Consider the following 24857-nt stretch of genomic DNA (forward strand, 5'->3'; position numbering starts at 1 on the left):
ACAATCTGGCACCAGGCAGTGACGTGCACACCTATTCATTTAATATTTCTATTTTCCCAAGTCTTAACCTCAGTTGTCGCTATAATGGACTGGGAATATACGTTTAAGGTGGAAAGCATTTCTGGAAACTGGCTATTCTTCAAAGGCATATTTATTGCATATTCCAATAGGCACGATTCAATAAATGTACAGCAATATTACACTGGGTAAAAATATCTGGGATAACAGAAGAGTGAAACTCCCGTTACCATTTTATTTGCTATTTTTATCAATGATCTAAATGACGCTGTAAAAATCCTTGCTGTGGCAAAGTTTGCAGATGCCAACAGGATCGGCGGTGGAGAAACAACAAGCAGGACTGGACTATCAATATACAGCGATCTGAAATAACTGAGAGTTGGCCACACTCCAGTGAAACAATGATCTTAAAAAGTTAAATGCAAAGAAAGACATTGGAAACCAGAAATGCAAGTTACGCTTACAGGATGCTGCCTCAGGAAGGAGTGGCTTTGAAAAGGACATCGCAGAGACCGGCCGTAGCTCTAGCTGCGGTGCAAGCTGCCGCAATGGGACTCCTCCGATCCCGCGGTGTTTAGGAAGGGCCATCGCAGACCCCAGCGGGACGCGTTCCTTCTCGTCTGCAGCTCCAGCAACAATCTGCTGGAAAGCCGTGTCCAGGCTATGTTTCTTCCATCACGGAGAAAAAGAAAATACAGAAGCGATTCAAGCAAAGCCAAAAAACGACCCAGGAGTTGGGAAACAGAAGCTGTCCAGCGTGCTTCAGAAGGTGCCCAAGCCTGTCGACTTACCAGAGGCGTGACTGTGAAGGGATCTGATTACCACTACGGGCACTCGTATGGGGGGAAGGCAATTGTCAGAGAGCGTTTTTTGCGATGCCTCTTCCAAGAGAACTGCAAAAGCTGGAAATTAGAAATTTAACCTTGAACTAAAACGTAACAGAAACAGCAGTGAAGGCCATTTGGTACTGGAAAAGCTTGCCAGAGAAGTAGGTGAAATTATGAGATTAGCTGTTTTTCAGAAGGCGCTTTTTAACTCACCTTCTGGGAGAAATTATATAGGCGGTTAGACTAAACATGGCTGTCATAATCCCTAGATTACTAGACTGGAGTCTAGTTCTTGCGCAAAGTGTTTGGACCAGGCATTTCTTTGTATTTGACGGAACGGAGGAAGCACTGTGGAAAGGCTCGGGCAGCCTGAAAGACTTTTCCTTGCCGCCTCGAACTCTACGCTATGCTCGGGGGGATACTTCCACTGCTTAAGCTTTACACACTGTAAGTTATATGACTGTCTCTTCCCAAATTAAGCAAATAGAGTTTCCCTCCTGCTGAGCTGAAAATCTCAGTATCAGTTTCTCCAGTCCTCACCAAATCCTCACCAGTCTGGCTCTGGAGAAAATGCATAAAGAACCCCTGTCTGCTCCTAGTTACAGCTGGGGAGCTGTACAGATATCAGCGAGGTTTCAGGGTGTAACAGAGCAGAAACCAGCTCAGCATGCTCATCTTCTCAAGCTAAGTCTGCCCTTCTGTTTCGATAGATTAGCTCTTTGCCTGCATTTCCCCCTGCACAGTGATGCCAGCCCGGCCACAGCAACAGTGAGCAGCGAACAGCGGGAGGCCCCGCTTCATCCAACACCAACTCCCAGATCTCTAACAGTGGCGGCTTTTGTTCTCCTGGTTCCTGTCTGATCTCTTCAGCCCCGTCTTACAGCACTCTACATTCTTCCTTCAGGGCCCCCTCCTGAAATAACTCCATAAAATAGTATATTACTTTTTTTATTTCAAATCCAGACCTGGCATCTGAGCAAAAATAAAAAGCGATCAATCATCACACTGACGCAGAAGGGTCTTTTTTCCATCTCTCCCTCGGTTTTGCAAGCTGAACTGTCAGAAGTGAAAATTCATCTTCTGCTCGAATATGCAGGGAACACATAGACTTGGGCAGCGTGATACAAGGAGTGTATTTTCTAGATAAAAAAAAAAAAAAATGAATGCATCACAGAGAATAAAGCTAATCTTACCTGTACATCTTCCTGCCAAACTGACGCTGGAAACTCATGTCACAGCTAGCGGGTGAACTACGCTTCCCACCACTCTCATGTGGTGCGGTGCCCCACACAGCACACCCATCTCTTGGCTCCTGAATCCAAAGTCATCACTGGGAACCAGGCAACCTTTCCGCTTGTAGACTAGATCTCGGGTGGAGTACCAGATCCAAGTTTCCTTGGCGGATCCGAAGTCTGTCCAGACAATGCCATCCCTTCCCTCGGGGGCAACAGCCACGCTAATCACCAAACAAGCAACTTCCTGATTGCAAAGTATTGCTTGCCTGGAACGAAAGCATTTCAGAGTGAACATGTTAGGAAAAACAACAAAACAGGCTGTGCGTGTTCGGATTAACTTTCATTAGCTATTTCTGGGAGTGAGAGGCTGGTTTGACCAGCTTCCTGCAGACTCTTCTACAGCTGTATCGGCGGTTGTTTTATTTTGGAGCAGGACAGCTCTTTTGAGGTGACTCTTCCAACCTTCTCCACTTACTGCATCTAGGTCCACGCTGGATTCCTTTCAGACAAAACTAAATGACAAGACGAGCTCCAGAAACCCACCCAACACGTCCCAGCTGTTATCGAATGTTCCAAGCCATGGGGCCAGATCAGCCCTATCCCAAGTAAATCCCCCAAAACACATATAGTGGACCAGCACCAAACGTTTCACTCCCCAGATCTGCTCCTACCACATCCTGCTGCTTGCTAAAGCAGGCGTAACCGCTAAGAAGCCTCTCTCTGCATCTGCTCATCTCCCTGCAAGACCTCATGATGCTTCCTAGACAGCCCTTTGCATTACCCAGCCCCTTTGCAAGAATGAGCTAAAATATTCCCCCGTTCCACTCTGTTCTGGTTTAGTTAAACAAGATTTCCTCTAGCAGGAGACAGAAAGTGGTACGTTTGGAGCTCGCAGCTTACCCTGTTGTCTTGTAGCCTTCAGAGGTCTTTTCCCTGGAAGCCTGGCTTGGCCCAGCAAACCCTGGGGCTTCTCTAACTCCCTGGCAGGCTCTGAATAAAAAAAAAAAACAAAAAAACCCAGGGCTGAGGTTCAGGTAGGGAACCATGCGTTCTCCTGGTGGAGGCACTGATGGAAACAGAAGGTCAGGTGAATTCCCATCAAAAAATTACCAGGATCGTTAAGGACTGATAATTATTTTTGCATCGGATAAGTTATTGTAGTGTTAATTTCCTGCAACAGTTTTTTCTTACCTGTTGTGTATCTGACCAAATTCTCTGCGAGATCACCTCTGGTACGTTACCCGACGTGCTCAGACGACAGCTTGCGTAAGACCTGCTCGTTCACTAGTTATTTCCCAATTAACGTGTAGCTGTGGTGTGATGAGTAATCTTGTATGGAGAGAGGGAATCTTAATTTGCCTGCCCTTAAAACAGGTTACCGTGATTTCTAATGAGTGTCAAACAATTGCAAATCCTAACCAACCAAAATAAAAGGCAACTGGCTACTGTCAAGTCTAATTTCGCTAAACAACGCTATCATTAAATTCTCCCGCTACGGTTCATTTTGAACTGGCAGTAAGAATGAGTTATACCTACTACACGGGGATTTCATATTTCTTTGATGTATTTGTTTTGTGGATACATTTTAATACTTTTGCCCTTCTGTTAATGATAAGACATGCCTGAAGATTTGCCGTTCAGCTTCTCAGCAGCGGAGAAATCGGGAACGTGGCATCTGGGTTTGCTGTCAGGGTAACTGGCCACCTTTAAATGCCTACACTGAAACACAGGCATTCGCACCCCAAAAGATTGCTCCCATTGCAGAAATCTCAATCCACAAGCATTGCTCTTCTCCCAGAAATGAATGCTGCCTCAGAAGCTGATTTAAATCAGAGCCCAAAACAGAGGAAAACCCACTCTCCTGTTATTTTCACTCTCCCCCTACTCAGAATCTCATGCGACAAATCAGCCGCTAGTTAGAGTACATCTTCCAAAAACGGAACTTTTTTTTTTTCCAGAGCAGCAGAAAGAGGAGCGTTTGTAAGGCTGTCACTGGAGTAGCACAGTCATCACATCACTCTCTAAAAATCGGTAGAAAAGCTGCGGGGAAGCATCGAGTGTTGCCCGCCGCACAGCTCCGCTGTCTCGCACTCGATGGGAGCAGGCTGAAGCTGAGGAAGTTCCTTTCTTGCCTGGACGGGCAGGATGTTGCCCAGACGTCGTGTAACGAAGAGCGCCTAAAACCAGAAACCCAGATGAACGCGAAGTTCGGTAGTTCAGATGATAAGTACAATAAGAGTAATATTTACACAGCTAAACGTGGCGGGGATAGGGCCACATTTCAACATTGCTGTGTGCTATAATAGGATAGGAGCTACAAGTGTAGTATCTGCTCCCAGTTTACCCTTTTGTGTGCGTACGGATGAGAACAGGAATGTTTTGTTCCTGCCCAGTTCCCTCTCCTTCCACTGCAGGTTGTGAGGAACAGGTGAGTCCTTACTCAGAGACATAAACACGAGCTCTCTCAGATACAATTGCTACATCGGCTACAAACGGAATGTATGTTTTATATACTATAATGAAACACGACCACCCCCAGTACTTTCTATCAAACGCTGCTGCGCAATGTTTCTGGTGAGAGTGTATTAAGGACTCAAAAAATCAAAAACCAAAGGAACGATCTCTCTCCGTCGTCCTGCTGGTGATTCCTCTCACCCCCACACCTCCACCACACCTTACGATATAAACTCCCCCATCTCCACTGAAAAGACTCCAGTTCCTACCGCCAGTTCTTTGTCAAAGGTGCCGCGGAGGATCTTGGTCCAGTCGAGATCAGTTTTGAGCCTCCTTACATAATTTGGCACGATTATACTGCCAAAAAGCAACTTCTCTGCAGAGAAAGACCAGTAAGCCTTGCCTAATCCCCTTAGCTTTGGATCATCTGCAAATTTAATGATCCTACGCGCTGCGGTGTTGTGTAAATCTTTAATAAAAATATTAAAGAGTCCCAGCAGAGCATCTGCTCCTCAGTCACCTCCTCATCGACGCTCACCCTTCGCTCCAAGCCAGGACTCTGCCTTCTTGCCAGTATTTCACCCGTTTCAATAACAGATTATTTTAATCTACATTTAGGGAGTTTCTACAATAATCCATCACGTAAAATTTTCTTAAAACCTTCTGGACAACGAGATAGATTTATGCTATCTAGACTGATAGTTATTTCATTAGCATAAGTGATCAAATTAGTCCGACATGATTTACCTGCAATACATCCATGCTGACTCATTGCTATTACAGTAAATGTATTCTTTCTTAAAAAACCCCCCACCAGCTACAAACTAACCGTAAATGAAGATTTCGTGAGAACAACAACGTTCGTCTTGAACCTTCGCCTCCTGTTATTGTTTCTGTTGTGATGGAGCGTACGCATTTTCGCTTCATTTTGGGAATGGGCCAGAGAGAGCTAGAGGGTACAGGTACAAGTGGAGGTACAAAAAGATTGTCTCTCCAGAGAGGGCTGCTACAGTCAAGGACACTTGACTCCTTTCACAGAGACACACAGCACGAGGAAGACACTCAAAATAGGAGTTCACCTGATCGGATTTTCTGTGGACCTTGACGAAGCACGCCTACCTTAGTAGCTTCCAAGCACAAACACCACCGCCACCTTCTCCATCTAATAAAGCTACCAAAAAACCCACAAAACAAAACCAAAAAAGCTATTGCATGGCCAAACTATCAACACTAAAGGAAGAATTCCCTGACATGTAACCTAAATCTTTCCCACCACAACCCAAATGCATTATTTCTTGTCCTAGCCCTGCCTGACAGGAGAGTCGGGTCCAATGAATCTGGTTTTGGAGACCAGGCAGAAAGACCTGTTGTTCTTCCCTCAGGGCAACCAAGAGTTTTCTCTTGAACCGAAACCTCCGTTTCCCTTGCTCCACTCTCTGGTTGGGACCTGTAGACTAGATGGACATTACAATCATGTTGAGGGTTCTTTCTCTGCTGAAACAGGGCTTTGGGGGAATTTGCTAGCATGGGGTTTTTGGGTAGGAAAGATTTCCTCGCAAAAACTGAACTGATATCCAGAGAACTGAAGTCCACTGATATATTCAATCAAAATATGCTTTCTTTTCTTTTTCCTGACAGCTCTGCCCCTGCCCGTGGCTGCTGGCTACCTGCCTCCCCCAGATACCTCTCTCCCACGCTGAGCAGAAGCTCAGGAGGCCTCTTCGGTTACTCTGGGTACAAAAAATTGCTTCTTACAGTTTCTTTACCCACCATCAGGCCTTGAAGATAATAACGTCCTTCCATAGAGGGTTTGCCCACATCCGAATGCAGCTGTCAAACGTCACGGAGCAGCCAAAATGCGCAAGGATTGCTGCTGACCCGGTGCACAGGCTGCACTGGGGGCTGGGGGGATAATTCCAGCTCTGCCACTGTCCTCTTGTGCCACCTTTAGGCATGTCACCTTCCTCTCGGAGCCGGCTTCCCCTCCCACCTCAAGTCTGACTTGTGTGTTTAAATCCTGAACTCTTCAGAGGAGAGACCAACTGAGGTATTTCCCAGGATACGCTGTGCAAAGATACCTAAATCCTCTTCCCAATTTTTTTTTTTTAAAGGAGAGAACTTCCTTTCATTTTGCTGTTGGCTAAACATTCAGTAGAGATTTTTTCACAAGGGATTTAAAGACTGCAGAGATGACGACTTGGGAATTTACCGAATAACATCTGTAAGTTATTTTTTGTCTAGGGAAGCGTTCTTGTATAGAAGGATCCATACGAAGGTCCACTCCACAGGCAGGCTATTGGGTAATCTGTCACCAACCGAATCATTAAATTAAATTTTTAATTTCAACCGTGTTCTTCAACACAGTGAAGCTACGTGCAACATCCTGCTGAGGGCAAAGTGAGTCAAGTAGTTATTAAACAGTCACAGTTAAAAGGTAGAACAAAAGTCCAGTCATTAAAGCACACGCGGAAATCCAAGCCTTTCCCCTGTACAGTAATCCACTGTGAGGCTTCCCCGCTGGTTGGTGTGGCAAAATAATATAGCCAGAGACGATATTTTTTTCCTCCTACATATAGTCTCATTTAAAAAAAGACTTTTCAAGACTGTATCCTTGGGGAAGAACAGGTACCAGCGAGGCTTCATCCTTAACCGGCCAGTGACCTCGATTCGGCAACAATCTCAAGTGTGTGACTAAAGCTGAAGCATATACTTAAGCGTCGTTGACTTCAAAAGGTTTTAAGCACAGATTGAAAATTAAGCAGAGGCTTTGATAACCCAGGATCTCAGTCAAATCTAAGGACCTCTAGGAAATCGGGAGATACTGCCTATGTTCAAGGTGCGTCTCCGAGCACAGGATACACGTGCCACTCCACGTAAACCCCTAAATTAGCACATAATCTGTACAGACTACCAGGAAATCTTAGTCTCTTCTCGATCAGCACCATCAAAGTCATGACAGTGCTGCAGAAACCGTTCCCCTTTAATTATATGTGATCATCGAAGCTAACCACGTACTGTATAATTAGTAAGAAAAATGAATTATTTAAGTAACTTGCATTTAACAAATAGCACTGCCATTCTGATTGCAATTCGGTATTCAGTCACCATAAAAAGGCTTTCTTCTTATGCAGGAAAGCAGCTTTTCCTGCTTCTAAGACTTTGCAGAGTTGAGTTTTTCCAGGGGTTTCAAACCTAAAGTCCTGCGTCCTTATATAAATTTGAGGGTCAGTAGCGACGAGGCAGTTTATCAGGCAGACTGATCTCCAGAGCAGGTTCCTAGCTGGGTTAAGCACAGCTATGTACCGTTGCGAACGGAGGCAAACAAACAACAAAAAAAGGGGAAAATGATAGCTTTTCTCTCATTTGACAGAGATCTTGCTTGTCCCTCTTTTTTTTTTTTCCTTGTACGTTTTCATAGTTTTGTAGACAGGTAATTACATGTCTGATGTAAAGACCAACCCTCATAGTTCGTGCTTCAGAGCTGACAGAATTTAGTTGCAGTTTTATCGCAGTAATCACGGATTCAGTAGAAGGGATGCACCTGGGGTGGAGGTGGAAGACCTCACTTGACCACCTAATCGAGGTTTTGAAACAGGAGACCTAGAATCAACCATCGAGTTACTGCTCTTACCTTTAGCTTCATCTTCTAAGCATGGGAGAGAGGGACCTGAAGCAATGCAGAGCTAAGTTCTCACAACACAAGGCAGGGTTGCAAGACCACCCCAGCTCACTCTCAGGAGCAGGTTAGCACTCCTGAGCAGAACTGCACCCAAGCCAGTGAATCCGCTCGCTCAGAAAAGCTAAATAAGTGGGGGGAACCTAGACAGTCCTCAGCTTGAGCCAGTTTTCTACCAACCAGCTCAGCATCTCAGCCCTGCAGTTCCTGGCGCTTTCATCCCGGCAGTAGCAATGGCAGAGCCAACTCAGTCTGCCAGTCCTCCCCGTCCTGACGTGCCCTTCGTTTCCCACGGAGCCCCACAGCTACATGAGCTTGGACTGAAAAACTTAAACCAGCTAATGGCTGGTAGCCATGTGGGCTAGTGAGCACATGTCATTTGTGGAGGACGGGAGTGAGAAACATCTCTTTGAATTTACGGCATCGTAGCCCAGTCTTGCAGCTTCCTCTGAAGCATGGAGTGGACTCTGCTGGGGAGAAGAGGACACCCACATAGAAGGACCACGCTGACATTTTCATAAGGATGCTGGCCCAGAGGCTCTGCTCCATTGTCATGAGCTGGTCTGGGGAGGTCAGACCAAGAGCTGCACTGCCAAAGGCTGCCAAGATCAGGTGTAAACGAACAAATGAGACGATGGGAGAAATAAGCAGGAGTGAACAAACGTTGGGTTTAACAGCAGCTTCTGCTCACCTGGCACTGAATCTTGTCAAAACATCTTTATCTCATCACCAGCACTGCTCAGCAACATGCCATCCGCGGGCCTGTAGGGCAAATAAACCTTTTTGCAAGATGTGAAGAAAAAGGAAAGAGTGAAAACAGCTTTGCTGGGTTTCTAGTGTCAGAACGGCCAGCAGAGAACACTGACATTCCCTCTACAGAACCCAGTGTCAAAGACTGGATAGGAAATGAGTCCTAAAATAACCATCAAACACTTCCCTAACACACACTTGTTCTGGAGGCCTTCAGTCCTTATTTCTACAAGGTTGTGCCTGGAAGGCTCCTCCTTCCGACACATACACTCACAGAACAAACCAGAGACATATCCAAAACTGCTCCTAAGAAGCACCAGAGACACTCCCTCTCCAGCCCAGGAAACCTGCTCACACCATTACTATCCTTACCACTTTCCCAGCGTCTACATTGCACATCCCTTGTACGTTTTAAATCCATTCTTGCTACCTTGTGGATGTGAATAACAGATTCATCCCTCCTTCTTTGCCAGAGCATCACCAGGTGTCCTCTAAGTTGTCTCTTGCCCAGACACTGCCAGTTCCTTCAGTCTGCTCCCTGGGGCAGTGTTCTCTAGATTTATGATCACTCCGGTCTGCCACTCATCTCTCTTCGGTATGCACACCTCCTGTTTTCCCACTGAGGTTTTGCCCGTGCTGAACAAGCAGGGCCTGTTTTACGTATCTCGCAGGTGCAATTTCTGTTTCGTAGGGGGAATAAGACATGAAAAGGTCTGGTCAATCAGAGATATGAGAAAAAAGACACAAGAGCCCTACCTCTGCTCTACCCATGAGCCTATACCCGCTCGAAGAGTGACAGTCTAAAACACGCTTTGGATGAGAAGGTAAAATCAAGAGCATCACAACTAAATTGGGATGTCTGGTCACTTTAGCCAGATCACAACTGTGCTCTGCTGGTGCTATTGAACTCTCTTGAGCTGACCTTTAGCAGCACGCCCTTTTCGAAAGCTGCCAGCGCCTTTGTTCTTCTCGAGAATAGCTGCCCGCTCGTGCACACAGAGGCAGGGGAAGGTTGGACACTGCGTGTTGCATTGTACTGTCAGGCTAAATAGAAGCTGATGGGATAATAATTAATTGCAGTCTCCCTGTAATAAAAGACAAGACAAAGCAAGAGGTATAAATAAAATCATCAAAGGAACTCACAGAATAGGAGCTGTGTCTGCATTTTGTGGGCAATTTACAAGCCAAAAGAAGGTTGGGAACCCAAGGACTGAAAAGCAATAAAAATCTATGGAGCCCTCACAAAACCGTGACAGCGTCTCACTGATCTGTCTTGTTACCAGGCAGAGGTATAAATTCCCTCAACACCTTTGTTGTTTAAGGAGCTGGAAAGGGAAGGAGGGGGTGGGGTGGGGAAAGGCTTGATGGGGGAGTGACCCCCAGCTCACTCAGACCCGAACAGCAGGGAAGTGCCCTCGGAGAGAATAGAGGAGACAGAAGGCACCCAGCTCCGCTCCGAGGGCAACAGGCTGCCGGCAAGTGCCGCTAGCCTGAAAATATGGTCTGGAGAGCTCTGGGCAGCCGGGAGTGCTTTAACGGAGACATTTTAAACTCTCTTTCTACCAGGAGGGCTCCTTTCCTTATGGCCTGCACAAAAGCAAACCCTGCCCTGCCCTATAACTTGCCAAACCCCAGCTGCCTGTCCCTGCTCTCCGGCTGTTGTGATGACCGTCACCTTCCCACTCACGGGGAAGAAGGGGCGACAAGGCAGAGCCAGCGCTGAAAGGGCCCCCAACGCCGCCCCAACCTCGTGGGCAGCTGCGACCTGGAGACACGGGCGGGAGAACAGAGAGGGGAATCCTCCCCCTGCTTCCTCCCCATGAGGCTGCGAGAGAGGAAAATGGATATAAAAGAGGATGGATATGAAGGGAGGGGAGGGAGAGATCCTCTTTCTTGGACCCAATGCCTATTTAATGCCTAATTCTCAAGGAAGTCAGATAAACAGGTGCCTAAATACCCTCACAGCAACAGCCAGTTACACGACACGTCCCTCTGCTCAGCAGCCTGCCCTCAGGGAGCATCTGAGGCAACTCAACCTCAAGGGCAGAACTGAAAGAAGAAAATTATTGGGTACTCTCATAAAACAGAAAAAGATATAGCCCTCGCAGACATCTGGGCCAAACTGCTGCTGGTACAAGCCCCTTCTCCTGGGAAAATGGGCTATTAGACATTCAGCTCATCTCCATATTGCCATTAATCCCACCACAGAGATACAGAGACTTCCCTCATTCATTCCCTGAAGTGAATGGAGAGGCTAGGAGGAGGAGAAAAGCAATGAGGCACATCCTCTGCCTCTACGGTAAAAGCTTTTCTTGTTAAGTGGGTACACATCAGGGACAAGCTGGAAGTACAGATCCCAAATCCCAGCACCAATCTGGGCTTTGGTTTGGGGTTGGTATTTTTTTTTTTGCTCCCTTTCTTTTTAAAAATTCTCCTTTCAGAAATTTCTTCTCTGGTTAAATAAAGCCAAGGTAAAGAAACAGCAACTAATTAAAAAGAACTGGCTGTTGCACAATATCCCCCCCCAAAGGCAAACACAATCTTCTTCCCCGCAAGAACAAATAAGCCCTCAACTAAACAATAACTTCCTTAACGTAGCCAGCAAAGTCTTTCTTCCACCCGTTACCTAAACAACGAACAAAGCAACCAAGAGAAAAAAGTCACCTCCCTTGCCCTGCACCTGCCTTGCCAGAACTTTACATCTCCAGAACTTTACATCTCCAGAACTTTACATCTCCAGAACTTTACATCTCCGCAGCAGCAGTGATGCCAGTGGGGAAGGGGATCGTCTCTTCCCTCCTGCGGCATGCAGGGCTCTGCCTTGCTCGTGATGGCATCTTCCAGCAGGAGCTGGGGACCTGGCGGGTGGTCATCAAAGAGAGGGGATTGCTGCAGATCACTCCCTGCTTTGTTTCTCCTTGCAGACCAGGCTTGTCAGGAAGAAGAGGTGGCATGGCCCCAGCTAGCTCTGCAGGCAGCAGAGCTCTTGCCAGCCCGGGAGCTTTGGTCTGCCAGGAGGGCTACAACTTCTGCCTTTGCTTCTGTGCAAGCAACAGAACCACTGCTGGGTCGGTTGGCTTTAGGGACCAAGTCTTGGATCTAAAAGGAGGAGCTAGACTGTCAGCTACAGCTTACCAGTCTTCAGCTGATAACTCTCTCTGTGGTCTAGCCGGCAAGAGAGGAGAGCTGAGCGCACGCAGAGCGCAAGCAGCAATCCCTTCCCAGCCGTGGGGACGATCCAAGGATCTGGAGGCACGATGCTCAGAGCAAGCTCAGCAGTGCAGCATCCCCCGCTTGGCTCAAGAGAACTAAGAACGGATGAATGTTTCCATCACCGAAAAGGCCAGAGAAGGCTCCCGTCACCCTGCAGGTAACCTGCACGTACCGCCTAAGCAGAGCCAGAGCATTGCTAATGCACGGTGTGGGGGAGAGAAAGACAGTGAGTTAATGTATGTCCTTGACTTCAAGCAAGTTGAGAGCCACTACAGAGAGTAGGAGAGATCTGTGGGGGCTGCCACCAAATTCTCCCTCTGGCTTGCAAATGACGCTGCGAGTAGGGAAAAGGGATGTCGGCTCCAAGGCGCTGCCAAGAGAAGAGTGTGCTGCGGAGCGAGCAAGCAGAAAAATCCCAGCTCAGCTGTAGCTCCGCCAGCTCTAGCTGAGACTGCTTCTCACACCTTGTCACCATCCCACGCCGTGAGACCACCAGATCTGCCAGCTGGGGTACGCTTGTGATCGCTCCCTAATCCAGTTCAGTCACGATGAGGTGTCTTTTTCCACACTCTAAATGTATATAAACGCTTTGCTTCTGCCTCCTTGTCCCTGTACGGGAGGGATGGATGTATTGGGGTAAATTAGTAATTAGCAGGTGTACACCTGGGGTTTCACGCTTCACAGCCACGCTCCCCACGGGTTTTAGAAGACAGCCACAGCCCAGCTTGCTCCTCATGAGCATTCCCAATCCAGAGCCGTGTCAGACATGCCTTAGCCAAGGCCGTTTTTAGAGGGATTGACTTTATGCTCTTTAGGGCAGTCTTGTACTGCCGGATGGTACAATGGAGTCAAAAGGCAAAGGAACCCTGGACCCACAAAGTCACTGGAGACTGCAGTTTGACGAGGAAGGCTGTGACAAGTCCTTACTTCCTCACCCCAGGAGCCCCTCAAGGCTGAACTCATGCTCTGATTCATGAAACTCATCGTGAACCTCGGAAGTGGGGAAGAACATCCAGCCCAGGTCTTTGGTGCCTGGTAGCCACCAAAACGATGTGTGCAGCCGACTCTCTGCCCTAGGAGGACACAGGCCTGGTGTGATCAGCCCCACAGCTCTGACACCAGCCATTTGGTACGGCACCCAGCTAGGAAAAGAGCCTCTTTGCCCAACTGGTATGAGGTCCAGAAGCCTCTTCTGTCCAGTGGACAGTCCCAGTTGTGATTTCTGACCTGAAAATCAAAATTCTTTCTGAAGTTTACACATGAATCCAGAGGCTCACCCCCAAAAAAACGCCCAAATCCATCCTTTCATGCCAGCTACAGTCGACTGGATGGATGGAAGTGCTGAGGTTGGGAGTGTCACAGGGCAGACCGTCGTGACCACAGGGCACGCAGAGTGAAGCCGACTCCTGCGAAAGGTCAGATCCCCGACATCGTCATACTCAGAACAAGAAGAGCGTGTCAGCAGGGCTTTCACGCAAACCTGTTTTACTTTCTGTACAGAAGAGAAGCACGAACAGAGTTACTTACCCGAGCTGTGGGAAGAGACCTGACAGCAGAGGGGCAGTAACCTTTAGCTGAAATATAGTAACTTAAAAAAAAAAAAAGAGATTCTAAAGATGGAACAGACACTCCTCTGATCACATCTTCAGCTGTAAGATATCCCCTTCCTACCAGCAGCCTTTTTTTTTACCTGCATCCAGGCAACGGGAACTACGTGCACTGATACAGTCATTATTACACACACCGCTACGACCTGCCCGAGATAATTCCTGCTCACGGGCAGGGGAGAGGGAAAGTGACGGTATTTGGAACGGCTCCTGTTCAATTGTCTGGAAGGTGATTGAATGCTGCGGCGCTTAGATCCATACCGGCAGCCAGGCAGGAACAGGTCAGAGGTGACAGAGAGGATCTTGCCATGTGAATATAGAGTTTAAAGAGGAATATTTCATTCTGATCCCATTTAAAGCCCCTTGTGTGGCGTGAGCAGTAGGAACAGGTCCAAAGAGAAGCTGTCTGCGCTGTGCTGCCACCCGCAGCAGCATCCAGAAAGGAGGGGATTTAATCCCAAGCTTAGAAACTACCCTGACCACGGGAGGAGGGGAAGGGTGCAGGCATCCCCTCTGCCCACCCTGAACCTGGATCCCAGACTATTGCTCCTTTGGTCTCGGCCTCACGCGGCTGATCAGCCAGACACAAGATACAGCCAGGACTCTGAACCTCCCGCCTTTATCGTATCTGAACCATCTTGCCTGCCGTGCAATTTAGGAAACATGACAGAGACTCTGCATGGGTGGATCATATTAGGGCCAGCCTAGGCCCCCTCCCAGGGCTGGACAGGTTCTTGAGCCCTGTGAGAAGTTGAAGAATAGGATATTTGGAGGCATTCAGACTGCCGCACCGCAGTGACAGGCTTGGGCTGGGCAGATGCTTCCAAAAGACACGGGTTTCCTGCTCCTCAGACAGAGATACAGCTGTTTGCACTTGCAGACCCATCAAGGGAAGGAAGAGCAAGAGACAAAGCATACAGGATGGCCGTGACGATCTAATCAAGCTGTACTGTTAATGCTACTAGGCAAGAAATGCTGTAGCCTGTAGTTTATTCCTGCTTTGCTTTACTGTATGTGCCCTAAGAGAAAAACCAGACATCAGCAACTCTCACTGCCATAGGATTCTCGGAAGAGAAAACGCTCCATCCAGCTGAGCTCCCAGCAGGCTGAGCTCCTGCGGACAAGTGAGGACTGGCTCAGGACTAAAAACTGACTATTAAAACTCTCCCTCTAACTGAGTTTTTACAACATCTGAGAGGCTGCAGGCTTTATGTTAGTGCTCCACTTCCCGAGATGTCTCTCCTCCACTCACGGCCTCATGTGATGCAGAGTTGAACGCACCCTACAGCGGCACGCAGAGGGCACAAAGCCATTTTCTTGAACTCCCCCTTTCAGGCAGATCAGATTTACCTGCTACAGCCACGAAGCAGCTCGCAGATAGCAACAGCATCCTAAGAGGCTGTTCAAGGGCACGACGGCACAGAGCTGGTAAGTCCTGAGGGGACCTGTCAGCTTAAACTTTATCTGCTGGAGACCTGCAAGCCCTGAGCTAGTACTTGCAGAGCGTTATGCTTGCAGAACAGCTCCCGTGCTTCTACGGTAGTTTCTTTGTTCTTTACAAGAGTTTTCTTCCTTCACAAAGGTTTTGTTTTACAGGTGTTTTCTTTCTCATGAAGCCTCCGCTGCAGCGTGTCTCTGGTGCTGCAGGGCTGCTGTATGAACATGACATAAGTTCCCTGCCATGGTCCTGTGAACTGCTTAAGGAGAACAGCCCAAGGGAGCTCCCATCCTCACAACCCTCCAGGGTGGCCAGGATGGACAAATCTTATCATACCAAGGCCGGGATGCCCCATAAACCTGGTGCATCGTGGCGTGACCACGTAGCCACGTGGATGAGAGCTGTGTGGAAAGCACTGGATTGCCATTGAGGACTGTGGGAGCAGAGGTATTCAGTTTGCTCGGTAAAAGATTAAAGTTGCAAGGACTCCAGGGTCTAGGACAAACCTCTTCTCAGGGCTGAAGACAGGGGTGACAGCCAGGGGTTGGCTCGATGGCTTCTTGTGCACCAGGGGTCATGGCTCTGGCTCAGCAGGGCCGTTCGTTCTCTGCCCTGATCTTCATCCCTCGGCTGCACTGAAAGGAAGTTTGTCCGAGGCAAACGTGTATGGCACGCAATGTCAGCTTCAGAGCAAGCTGCGAGGAAACAGATTGAGTTCTCTGTGCAAACCAACAGCGAAACCATTCCTTGGTGGCTTCTCTTGTGGGACACTTCAAAGGCACCACGCATCCACAATGCAGCTGCTGCCCTGGGGAAGGAGTCGTTGAATACCCTCAGTGAATGAGAAGTAAAAATTAAGCAGTTGATTTGGCACGTGCATCACAATAAAGATCCCTGAATGCTCAGCTTCTTATTGAACCTAAGGCAGACTGTTAATTCGTTATTCACTTCCCAGCCTGGAAGGAAAAGGATGTTATACCCGAGGGCCAGAACTGATGAACAGAGCCATAAATCAAGCAGTTTACAAGACCAGCAATTAGGAAACAAGCCGACAGAAGGGAGAACTCTGTCAGTAATAAAGCAGACACACCACAGGATCTGCTGAGTGCTCAGCAACCAGGGACACGCAGTCCTTTCCACACTCCGTCTCTAATTCTTCCTGTCATTTGCTGCCTTTCCCCTCTGTTTTCTACTTCCCTTTATTTCCTCCTGCCCCAGTTTTTCCTCTGTTCTCACCCCCCTCTCTTCCAAAAAAAACTGTTTTTCCAGAGAATGCAAGAACACACCTGCTGAGAAAATGGATTTACCAGCTGCTGCCGAGGAGCAGAGGTACCAGAAAGACGGATCCTCACGGCCCTGCGAGCGCAGGGTGTGATGGAGGGAGCAGCGTGCCACTCTCCAGCCAGAGGACTGGAGTACGACAGTACATGAGCCCCTTGGCAGGGGGGACAGCCCCGTGGGTCCCGGGATGGTGCTGCTGGGGGAGTAAGCGGCAGTGGGCAGAGCTGCTCAAGTAAGGAAGGGCTGGGATGACGCTAACCACCTAACCTGTCTTCTGCCCTAGTCATCTCCTCTGATCTCTTTTCCAGCACCAGTCGGATCCAGCTCCCTTGACTTTGACAGCAACTTCCAACACCCTTCCAACCTCTCCCGCTCGATTTCTAGTTCCCTCTCCTTAGTCATCATTGCAAATCCTGCCCTTGCTTTTCTCACTCAAAATGAGCCCTTGGAGCGGAGTCACTGGGTGGCCAAGAGGTTTTAGACACATAGTGTTGGACACAGGGTTGGTCCTGGTCCAATACGCAGCTCTGCGCCCTGTTGCCCTCACACAACCCCTCCAGAGAAGAGGGGCTGACACTTGTTTCTAGATGCTGCGTTCCTGTCGCCGCAGAGCTCCGTGCAGCTCGGGACGCCGGCAAAGTCAGGCCCGAGCAGCTGTTCTCCGCACGCAGCGCAGGCACACGCACGTGAAATCTGAGTGCAGGACACGGGTATTTAACCGGGCTCTCCTGCTCTCTCACAGACCCCTCCTGCTCTACCACATCTCTAGGACATCACATATTTGGGAAATCCCAGCCAGCGGTCATATATTTTGTTTACGTTAGCCTCTGGCACTCGCTATGTGCACCACTCTCCCTGCCACAGGAGGAACATGGCTATTTATGAACCTTATTTTGTCAAGGCAGGAGGGAGACCAGGCATTCCTCCAATCATCCCAAGACCAAACGGATCCAGTTATGCCAAGAATTAAGTATGTGATATTCCAGTGCAGCCTCAAGGGCCAGGAGGAATCTCAGATTTGTAAAGTCTACTCTGTGGAAACACTCTGTTACCACCCATCAGACACCTTGATAGCAGCAGATGCCGAGGGTACAAGCAAAAGGAACAAGATCAGTAGAGCTATCGAGCCCCACAGCACGCGCTCAGCCGCCAGCATTCCCGCACGTCTCGGCTCACTACGCCGACACTTTCCGTGCGGTGGGGCCACATCCCAGAAGCTCCCAAAGGAACAAACCAACCTCGACTGCCAAAGCCTTTTCCTTTCGACGTTCATCCTCCCTAAAGCCAAGGCTGACGCTTGCATGACACCAGGCACAAGCGCACCCACTGGAAGAACCGTGAGCTGCCCCTCGGCCGCACCCAGCAAAGGTCCCACCAGCCTCCTGCTGGGGACGGCAGGAGGAACGTGGGTGCCCCAGGGTTCCCAGGACAAGGCCACACATCACTAGTGACCACAGCCACTTCCCAGACAGGCTGCTCTCCTCCGCTCTGGCCCAGAGGTGAAGTCAGTTTGTCTTCAGCACATCAGAGGAAGGGACGATAGTCACTTAAAGGAAACAAAGCACGGCCTTTGAATGAGCATTACTCTAATGCCCTCCCAGCTGCCTGCGGTTTTGATCTTGAATGGGGAGGCTAAAGATTTGTCTGGAAGAGCTGCTAGTCCACAAGAGGAGGAAATATCTCCTCTAACCTTGAACACAGAGAGATTAATAATCCGCCTCCCCCAGCAGGGAGGCTTTGATGAGTTCTTTGGCAAGTGCTGTAGGAAGAGGCTGCAATAGAAAGTTAACTAATTAGGTTGCTGCAAAGCAAAAAGAAAATAAAGTCGAAATCTTCTCTGTGGAAAGCAGATTCCAGAGAAGGAGTGAACAGGAGACAGGCTGCGGCAAACTCTGCGAGGGGTTTGGGAAGGGAATGGGTTTCAAGGTCTTGAGAAAAGCAAACCCCAGACACGAGGCCGTGGCAACAAAGCAAGCTCAGCAGCTGGGGACTCCTTGGGAGAAGATGGGAAATCCTCTTCAAAGGAAGGTTTTTCCCACCCAGACCTTGGCAAGCCACTGTGAGCAGTTACATTTCGCTTATCCAAGGTCTCTCTCAGGCCAGCCAGCCCCAGATTTCACGCCCAGAATGGCTGGACGGTTTCTGAACTACTATGCCTCATCCCACACGTGCTTTTTCCTTTGACAACAAGTAAGATCCCAACAGACCGTGCGTGTGGCTTGTAGAAGCGTGCCCTCAGGTGTCCCAATCCATTATCTCGCGGTCTCCTGGATTCACAGAGCCATGCAAGGGGCAGCCATGCCCAGCAGGCCCCCATCAGAGAGCATCCATGGAGCTATGCTGCTCTTTACCACCTTTGAGCACCAAGCCCTGCAAAGCAGATTTCACAGGTGGTCTTCTCCTACTGCACGACCAACAGCTTCTTAGCTTTCCGTGTTGTACAATAAGGAATAACATGAGCAAGTAGCAACTGCTACTTCGCCCGTGGGTTTATCCTCCCAGAAATGACACGGAGGCTTTCCATGGCATCAGGTAGGCTTTTGAGTGGCACGTGAAGGAAATGCCAGCCGCTTGACTTTACCCCTGATCGCTGGCATTCTGGGAAGGTCAGAGCTCCACAATAAGCCATATGTTCAATCTTGGCTTCCCCTCACAATGCCAAGACGTGTCTGCAAGGAATAAAGCCAGAGGGAATGTTAACTGATCACCACTGAAACGGAGCCTCTCCTTGGCTTCACCCTAATTAACTATCAAGAGGCGGTGCCGGAAGGCTCCTGCACTGCCAATAAAGAATGTGGGGATGGTAATTAATTAGTGGCCCATTGGGATCCCAGCACCTCTCGCCTACAGCCAAGCTCTACAGATTGATACAAAGGGGATTTAATGGAAACACAGCAGTTTCCCCATTATGGCCCTAAGCAAAACAGAACTAGTTTTTGAAGGACCCTCATTTACAGTCCTCTCACATGACTGATGCTTGGCACCTAACCCTGCAGGTACAGGATTATATTGGAAAGGAACCTGCCTGCAGAATACAGGAATAAGTGAGAGAGCCCCTTAAGTAATTTGGTGAGCTATTTATGTTCACCATCCTCCACGCATAAGAAAATAGCAAGAGGAGAAGGACGACAGAGGAAGACCTTGCACATTAGTGTACAGTCGACGACACTCCTGCAGACTCAGACCTGGCAACTCCTATCTCTGCCTAGAAAACAAGACAGCCCCACTAAAACAGAACATCAAGACGGCCTGTTTGGAGGGGTCAGGAAGGGGTTGGGATTGAGCAGGGCACCGGCATCTGGCCAAGGGCTTAGCTAGGGCACCGAATATGGAGGAGGATCTACTCTGAAACCCCTCCAAGAAGAAGCCAGGGCTCCCAAATCACATCTAATGTCTTAGCTTGAGTAACTAACCAACGCAGTTATGCCACTTAATCTTCCTGGTAATCCTAGATTTACCATGGACCTCGTGTGATCTCAGCCAGGTGACTTTGCTTCTGTACATCATTTTATCCTTCCGTCCCAGGAGCTGCTCTCCCTTTCAGACAGGACTAGCAGAGGGCAATGGAAATTTTCTCCTGTCAATGGGAATTAGGTTTGGTTCCTTTAGTTATGTGCGATTCCTGCTTTCTGGCTAATAGACAGTTTTGCTGGGTTGATAACCACGAGGCCAAATACCACAACTCCTTCCTACAGTAGGAAGCTGGAGATGAAAGGAGTCTGAGAGCTGGAACAGAGACAGCAAGGAAAACATCAGGTGGTTCTTTTCACTGCTCATGTGATGATGGGTGACATCTAAGCACCAAGTTGTCAGGCCCAGGGGAAAGAGGAAGGTCAAAAAGGGCATTAGGAAATCACGTCAAGGTAGTCCAAGGTATCTTTAAAAGACACTCAGAAGACAAGATGAGGAGCAGCTGCCGGAGGTCAAGGGATGATCTCCCTGGCCTGGGATGGAATAAGACTTCTCTAAGGGCACTGAGAGTCTGGCCCCATGCATGAATACCCACTCTGCCCACATCCCATGCTGTCACCGCACACCAATCCAAACCAGAGCCACACTTGCAGCGTGGCTGTAGGTGCACAGAACGTGCACGGCGGTGAGACAAAGCCAGCACTGAAAACAGACTGGTGGGTGTCGGGGCTGGATTCGGACGCTCAAGCAATAACAGAGCTCTGGATGTTCTCAGCACCCTGCTGAGAACAAGCTGGGTATCAGAGCCTGAGGAGCAGAGTATCTTGCTGGCAGCAGTGGGACAGGCCAGAACACCCCTGCACACCAGGAGAAAGGAGTCAGAGCAAGGGCTGAACAAAAAGAGGAAGCCACACCGACTTAAGATCTCCCTATGAAGGGAAAAGATGCTAAACGGTGCTAGAAGCACACAGCTGCCCCAGCCCACAGTTTTATTCCCTTATCCTAAAAAGCAGAACAGGCCGCTTGCAGGTTATCACCTCCCGGTCTATCCTCCAACTGTAGCCACTCTGTTCCTGCAGACTTCAGCCCTCTCTTCCAGCTACGTTTATCCTACACACCAAATACATGGACATTAAGCCTCTTCCTTTCCTCCACTAAATGCTATGCTTTCTCCGCAGCTCTTGCCCTCCAAGAAGCTCCACGGGCTAAATCTTCCCCCTTGGTGAGAAGGACCATCTGATCCACAAGCTTAATTTAGCAGCCAGGGCTGCTGCTGCTCCTTCTGTGTAGCCCGCTTTATCGCAACCCCTGAATGCAACCCCCTCACAGACGTTGCTGTACATCCTCTGCCCAAACTTGCAGTGGCCCTGTCTTCCTAACAAGCTCTCTGGCTCATTAACCTTTCATTTTGCTTCTCTTCGTCTCCTCTATTCAAGCTAGAGCCTTTCCAGCTCCCTCTCCTGGCCTGATTTTTCCTCTCCCCTCCAGTCTTGCTCGAAGAGGAGGTCTGCCATGCTTGCTCTTATATGTCTATTGGCAAGTTACAGCATCTTCCCGACGCCATCAACTTCACGTTGGCCTCTCTCCCAGGTGGCCTCCATGCCGGGAGCTACTATAACCTCTCCCTTCAGATCCCTGTGATATTCCTTGTCCAAACAATCTTGTCTGGAAAGGATCAGGATTTTTCTCTCCAACAGACATCGGTTTCGCTCCTCTTGGTAGGCCCTCATTTTTCTACATAAAGCTGTCAGTTCCATGAAAATGTCAGCTTAATGCTCAGTAACCATCAAGAAACAGATCAAGTGGTATGAATCATTTGGAAAGTTAAAAAAAAAAAAAAAAAGAACAGAACAGAAAAATCTATGATTCATCCACACCTTGGATACTGTGTGCACTTGTGGTCCCTTCATCTCAAAGGGGATATCAGAACTGAAACAGATTCTGAAAAGAGCACAACAGATGGTCAAAGACACAGAGCATAATTAAAAGCACAATTACTGAAGCACAATGAAGTAGGCTCAGACTCGTTAGTGTGCAAGAGAAAAGGCTTGCGGGGATGAAGTAGGGGTGTGAAGTCATTATTGGGCTGACGGGGGATTGGCTCTTCACCTTCTCTTCCAAAACAAGAGCTCAGGGCCACTGATGAAGCCAGTAGGAGGAAGGACCAGCCCCATGGAGCCTTTCCTCCTCAAGACCAGGGAGGCCATCCTCTCTCTCTGCTCTTGAAGCTGGTGCAGCCTCTTTGCTTCAGGTGTCTCAGGGACAAAGGACCACCCAAGTTCACCTCTACAGTTCCCATTACTCGGTCAAATATCCTCTCTTTTCTCTTTCACATTAGGAAAAAAGCCCATCCCAATGTTCTCAGAAGTAAGTTAATTATACTAGTGCTGAAGGCCTTTCCTTGCCTTTCCCCATCTGTCATCTTTCATTCATTATGAAGGAATCAGCCCCCATCTTCTATCAGCTCATAGCACCAGTCCACCCACCAGATTTTCAAGGAAGCACTGTCGTGCTTTTCTTTATTCATGCTTTGAAGGGAAAGACACCCACAAAGCTCCTTACTTGTCGTCTTCAAAATCTTCTCTCGCTGCGATTCCTACAGCAAGTTTGACAGCGCAGCACCGAGATCACAGTCAGAATCACTTCACTGCTCCTCTGTTCACCTCCACCAGTCTCACACTTTGGTAGGGAGCTCTTTGGGACAGGCCTTCTCCTTTTACCTGGTACAGTTCCAGACCACAAAGCTTTGTTTTGCAGCTCTTGTGCTGAGGGTCTACCTCAGCATCATGCTGATGTCTACATCAGCAAACCCAGCTGCATCCTTGGTTCAGCATCTTCCTCTTTTGTTCCATTTCCCCCTCGCAAGGACCACGGGAGGGACACTCAGGCCCCTCGCTATACAGGTCCCACTCTCTTCCCAGACCAGTTCAGCTGAAGCATGAAAGTCCAGAGATTTTGCTCCAGAACTTCCCCACTCCAGCAAGCAGCTGCCTTCAGCCCTGGGGGGGTGACCCACAGGAGCCAGCCTTCATCCCCAGCCAAGGAGAACCCAACCCGACATCTGTTTCACAACACGACTCTACTTCTACTCACCAATTCGAAACATATGCGAACACACCACCAAAGCAACTCCGCTACCCACCCAGGGTCACTACTGTCTAAATCTTCTTCCCTCCACTGCCCTGCTCCAGGCTCTATAGCTACAACGGAAGTCCCTGGTTGACTCCCATAGTCTCGTCTTCCTTCTACCAGCTGGACTAGGGGATCCAATGGTCTGGGCTGGTCCTGAGCCCTCTGTGCCAGTAACAGAACAGCCACCCTGGGTATATACTGGGATGGGAGCCAGCATTGTCCTTTCTGTACCTGGAAAAGTCCAAGGAAGAGGCTGTAGAAGCTTTAAGAGCGCAGGGGAAGTCCAGCACGTGTTAAGTTAGTGATAAACGTGCTTTGCAAGCAGAACCTACGCTAGAACAGAAAAGGGCAAAGATTTCGGAAAAGATTTTGGAAAAGATTTCACACTTAGCTACCGAGCACTCAGCGCCAGGAAAACCTCAATTATCCTGGACAGGGGCCCAGAGAGGCGGAGGAATCCCTGTCCTTGAAGATATACAAAAGCTGACTGGATGAGGTCCAGACCAACTGGATCTCACTTTGAAGCTGGCTGTGCTTTGAGCAGGGACCCGGACTGCAGACTCCCTGGGGCTCCTTTCACCCAACATTATCCTCTGATTGTAGGATTATACATCCCTGAAGCAGCAGGCAGAATCTCACTTGCATAGTTAACAGCAGGGCTCTTCTGACCTAGCACGGAGCACACCATGGAGCTCAAGCTCTCCCCCTCGGCTCACTGGCATGAGATACCCACACAACAGAAGTATCTGGCTCAGTCTCTGAGCTGGTTGCCCTTTAGATACAGGAGAACGACTCCTGTCTTGACAGCGTTCCCACAGTCTTGCAGATAAGCCAGAAGGAGAGGGTGCCCCTGGAAAAACAATCTGTGAGAAAATTGAAGTGCTGGAGTGAAATGCTGATTGGTTTGCATTTGAATTTTAGTAAAAATGCACTTACATCAATGTTTGGCTCTAAAAAAAGCCCTTCCACGTTTGAAAGTAGCTCACAAGAGCCTTGCTAAAGCAGAGTTCTTGGCAGTGGGGTGGTGTCTGCAGGAGAAACACCAGTTCCCATTGACACTGATACTGAGAGGATGAGAAATATCCCTCCTTTACACACAGAGACACCTCAGGATTGGCGTCCTGGAAGGAGGAATTTTACATCCTCATCTGGAGATCATCATGGAAAACGAGGGGTTTAGAAAGTCACTTTATAACCTGGAACATCAGAGTAAGTAAACGTGCAGCGTCTCCGATGTTTTGCTGAAGAGATGAAGTGTCATGGGCTTTTGATGGGATTCCAACTAATTCCACTACACATGCAAATCTGGCTTTAACTCTTCCTGTGCCCTCACCTTTAAGACTTTTACTTCCAAGCAAGCTGTTACTAAGACCTTCCACCAAATGGCTAAATGCAGCCTGTACTCATTTTGGCCCAGACTTTCTTTGGCCCTTTCTCCCTTGCTCCAAAGTTTGGCTCTCCCTAACGGTGCAGCATGAGGAGAGAGAGGACTACGCTGCAAGGATACGGGTTGAAGAATGTTCGGTTTTTTGTTGCTCGTAAATGTTTTTAGGGACCTTTTCTGAACTGAGACCACTTGAATTTGCTCGGACATTTCTAGCCCCACATCCTCAGACTGTGCAGCAGTGTGGTGGACGATAGTTCTGCCAGTGGGGAACTCAGTCCTAAAGTCCTCGTTCAGGGTTATGTATTTCAAGACTGGCATGAAACCAGGGAGGAGCCACAAGAGGAAACATCAGAGAGTTCCCCTGGAATAATCCCTTCCATGGAGAGGAGTTTGAGCAGCTGTAGGCTCTTCCAGATTATACCTTCCAA

The 24857-nt window shown here is 48.7% G+C and overlaps 1 long non-coding RNA gene across 1 annotated transcript in view; it reads right to left on the reverse strand.

Annotated features, from left to right (window-relative positions):
• Positions 1 to 238: 238 nt before the first annotated feature.
• The window catches only part of LOC142603451 (uncharacterized), a 73968-nt gene continuing 49349 nt past the window's right edge, over positions 239 to 24857 (reverse strand). The window contains exons 6-9 of the long non-coding RNA XR_012837381.1: positions 2981 to 3070; positions 2039 to 2346; positions 810 to 920; positions 239 to 687 (exon numbers count right to left, since the gene is read on the reverse strand). This is a non-coding gene — a long non-coding RNA (uncharacterized LOC142603451). The remainder of the gene's footprint in view (positions 688 to 809; positions 921 to 2038; positions 2347 to 2980; positions 3071 to 24857) is intronic.

This window comes from Balearica regulorum, chromosome 12, assembly GCF_011004875.1.
Source record: "Balearica regulorum gibbericeps isolate bBalReg1 chromosome 12, bBalReg1.pri, whole genome shotgun sequence".
In the NCBI taxonomy this organism is placed as follows: domain Eukaryota; kingdom Metazoa; phylum Chordata; class Aves; order Gruiformes; family Gruidae; genus Balearica; species Balearica regulorum.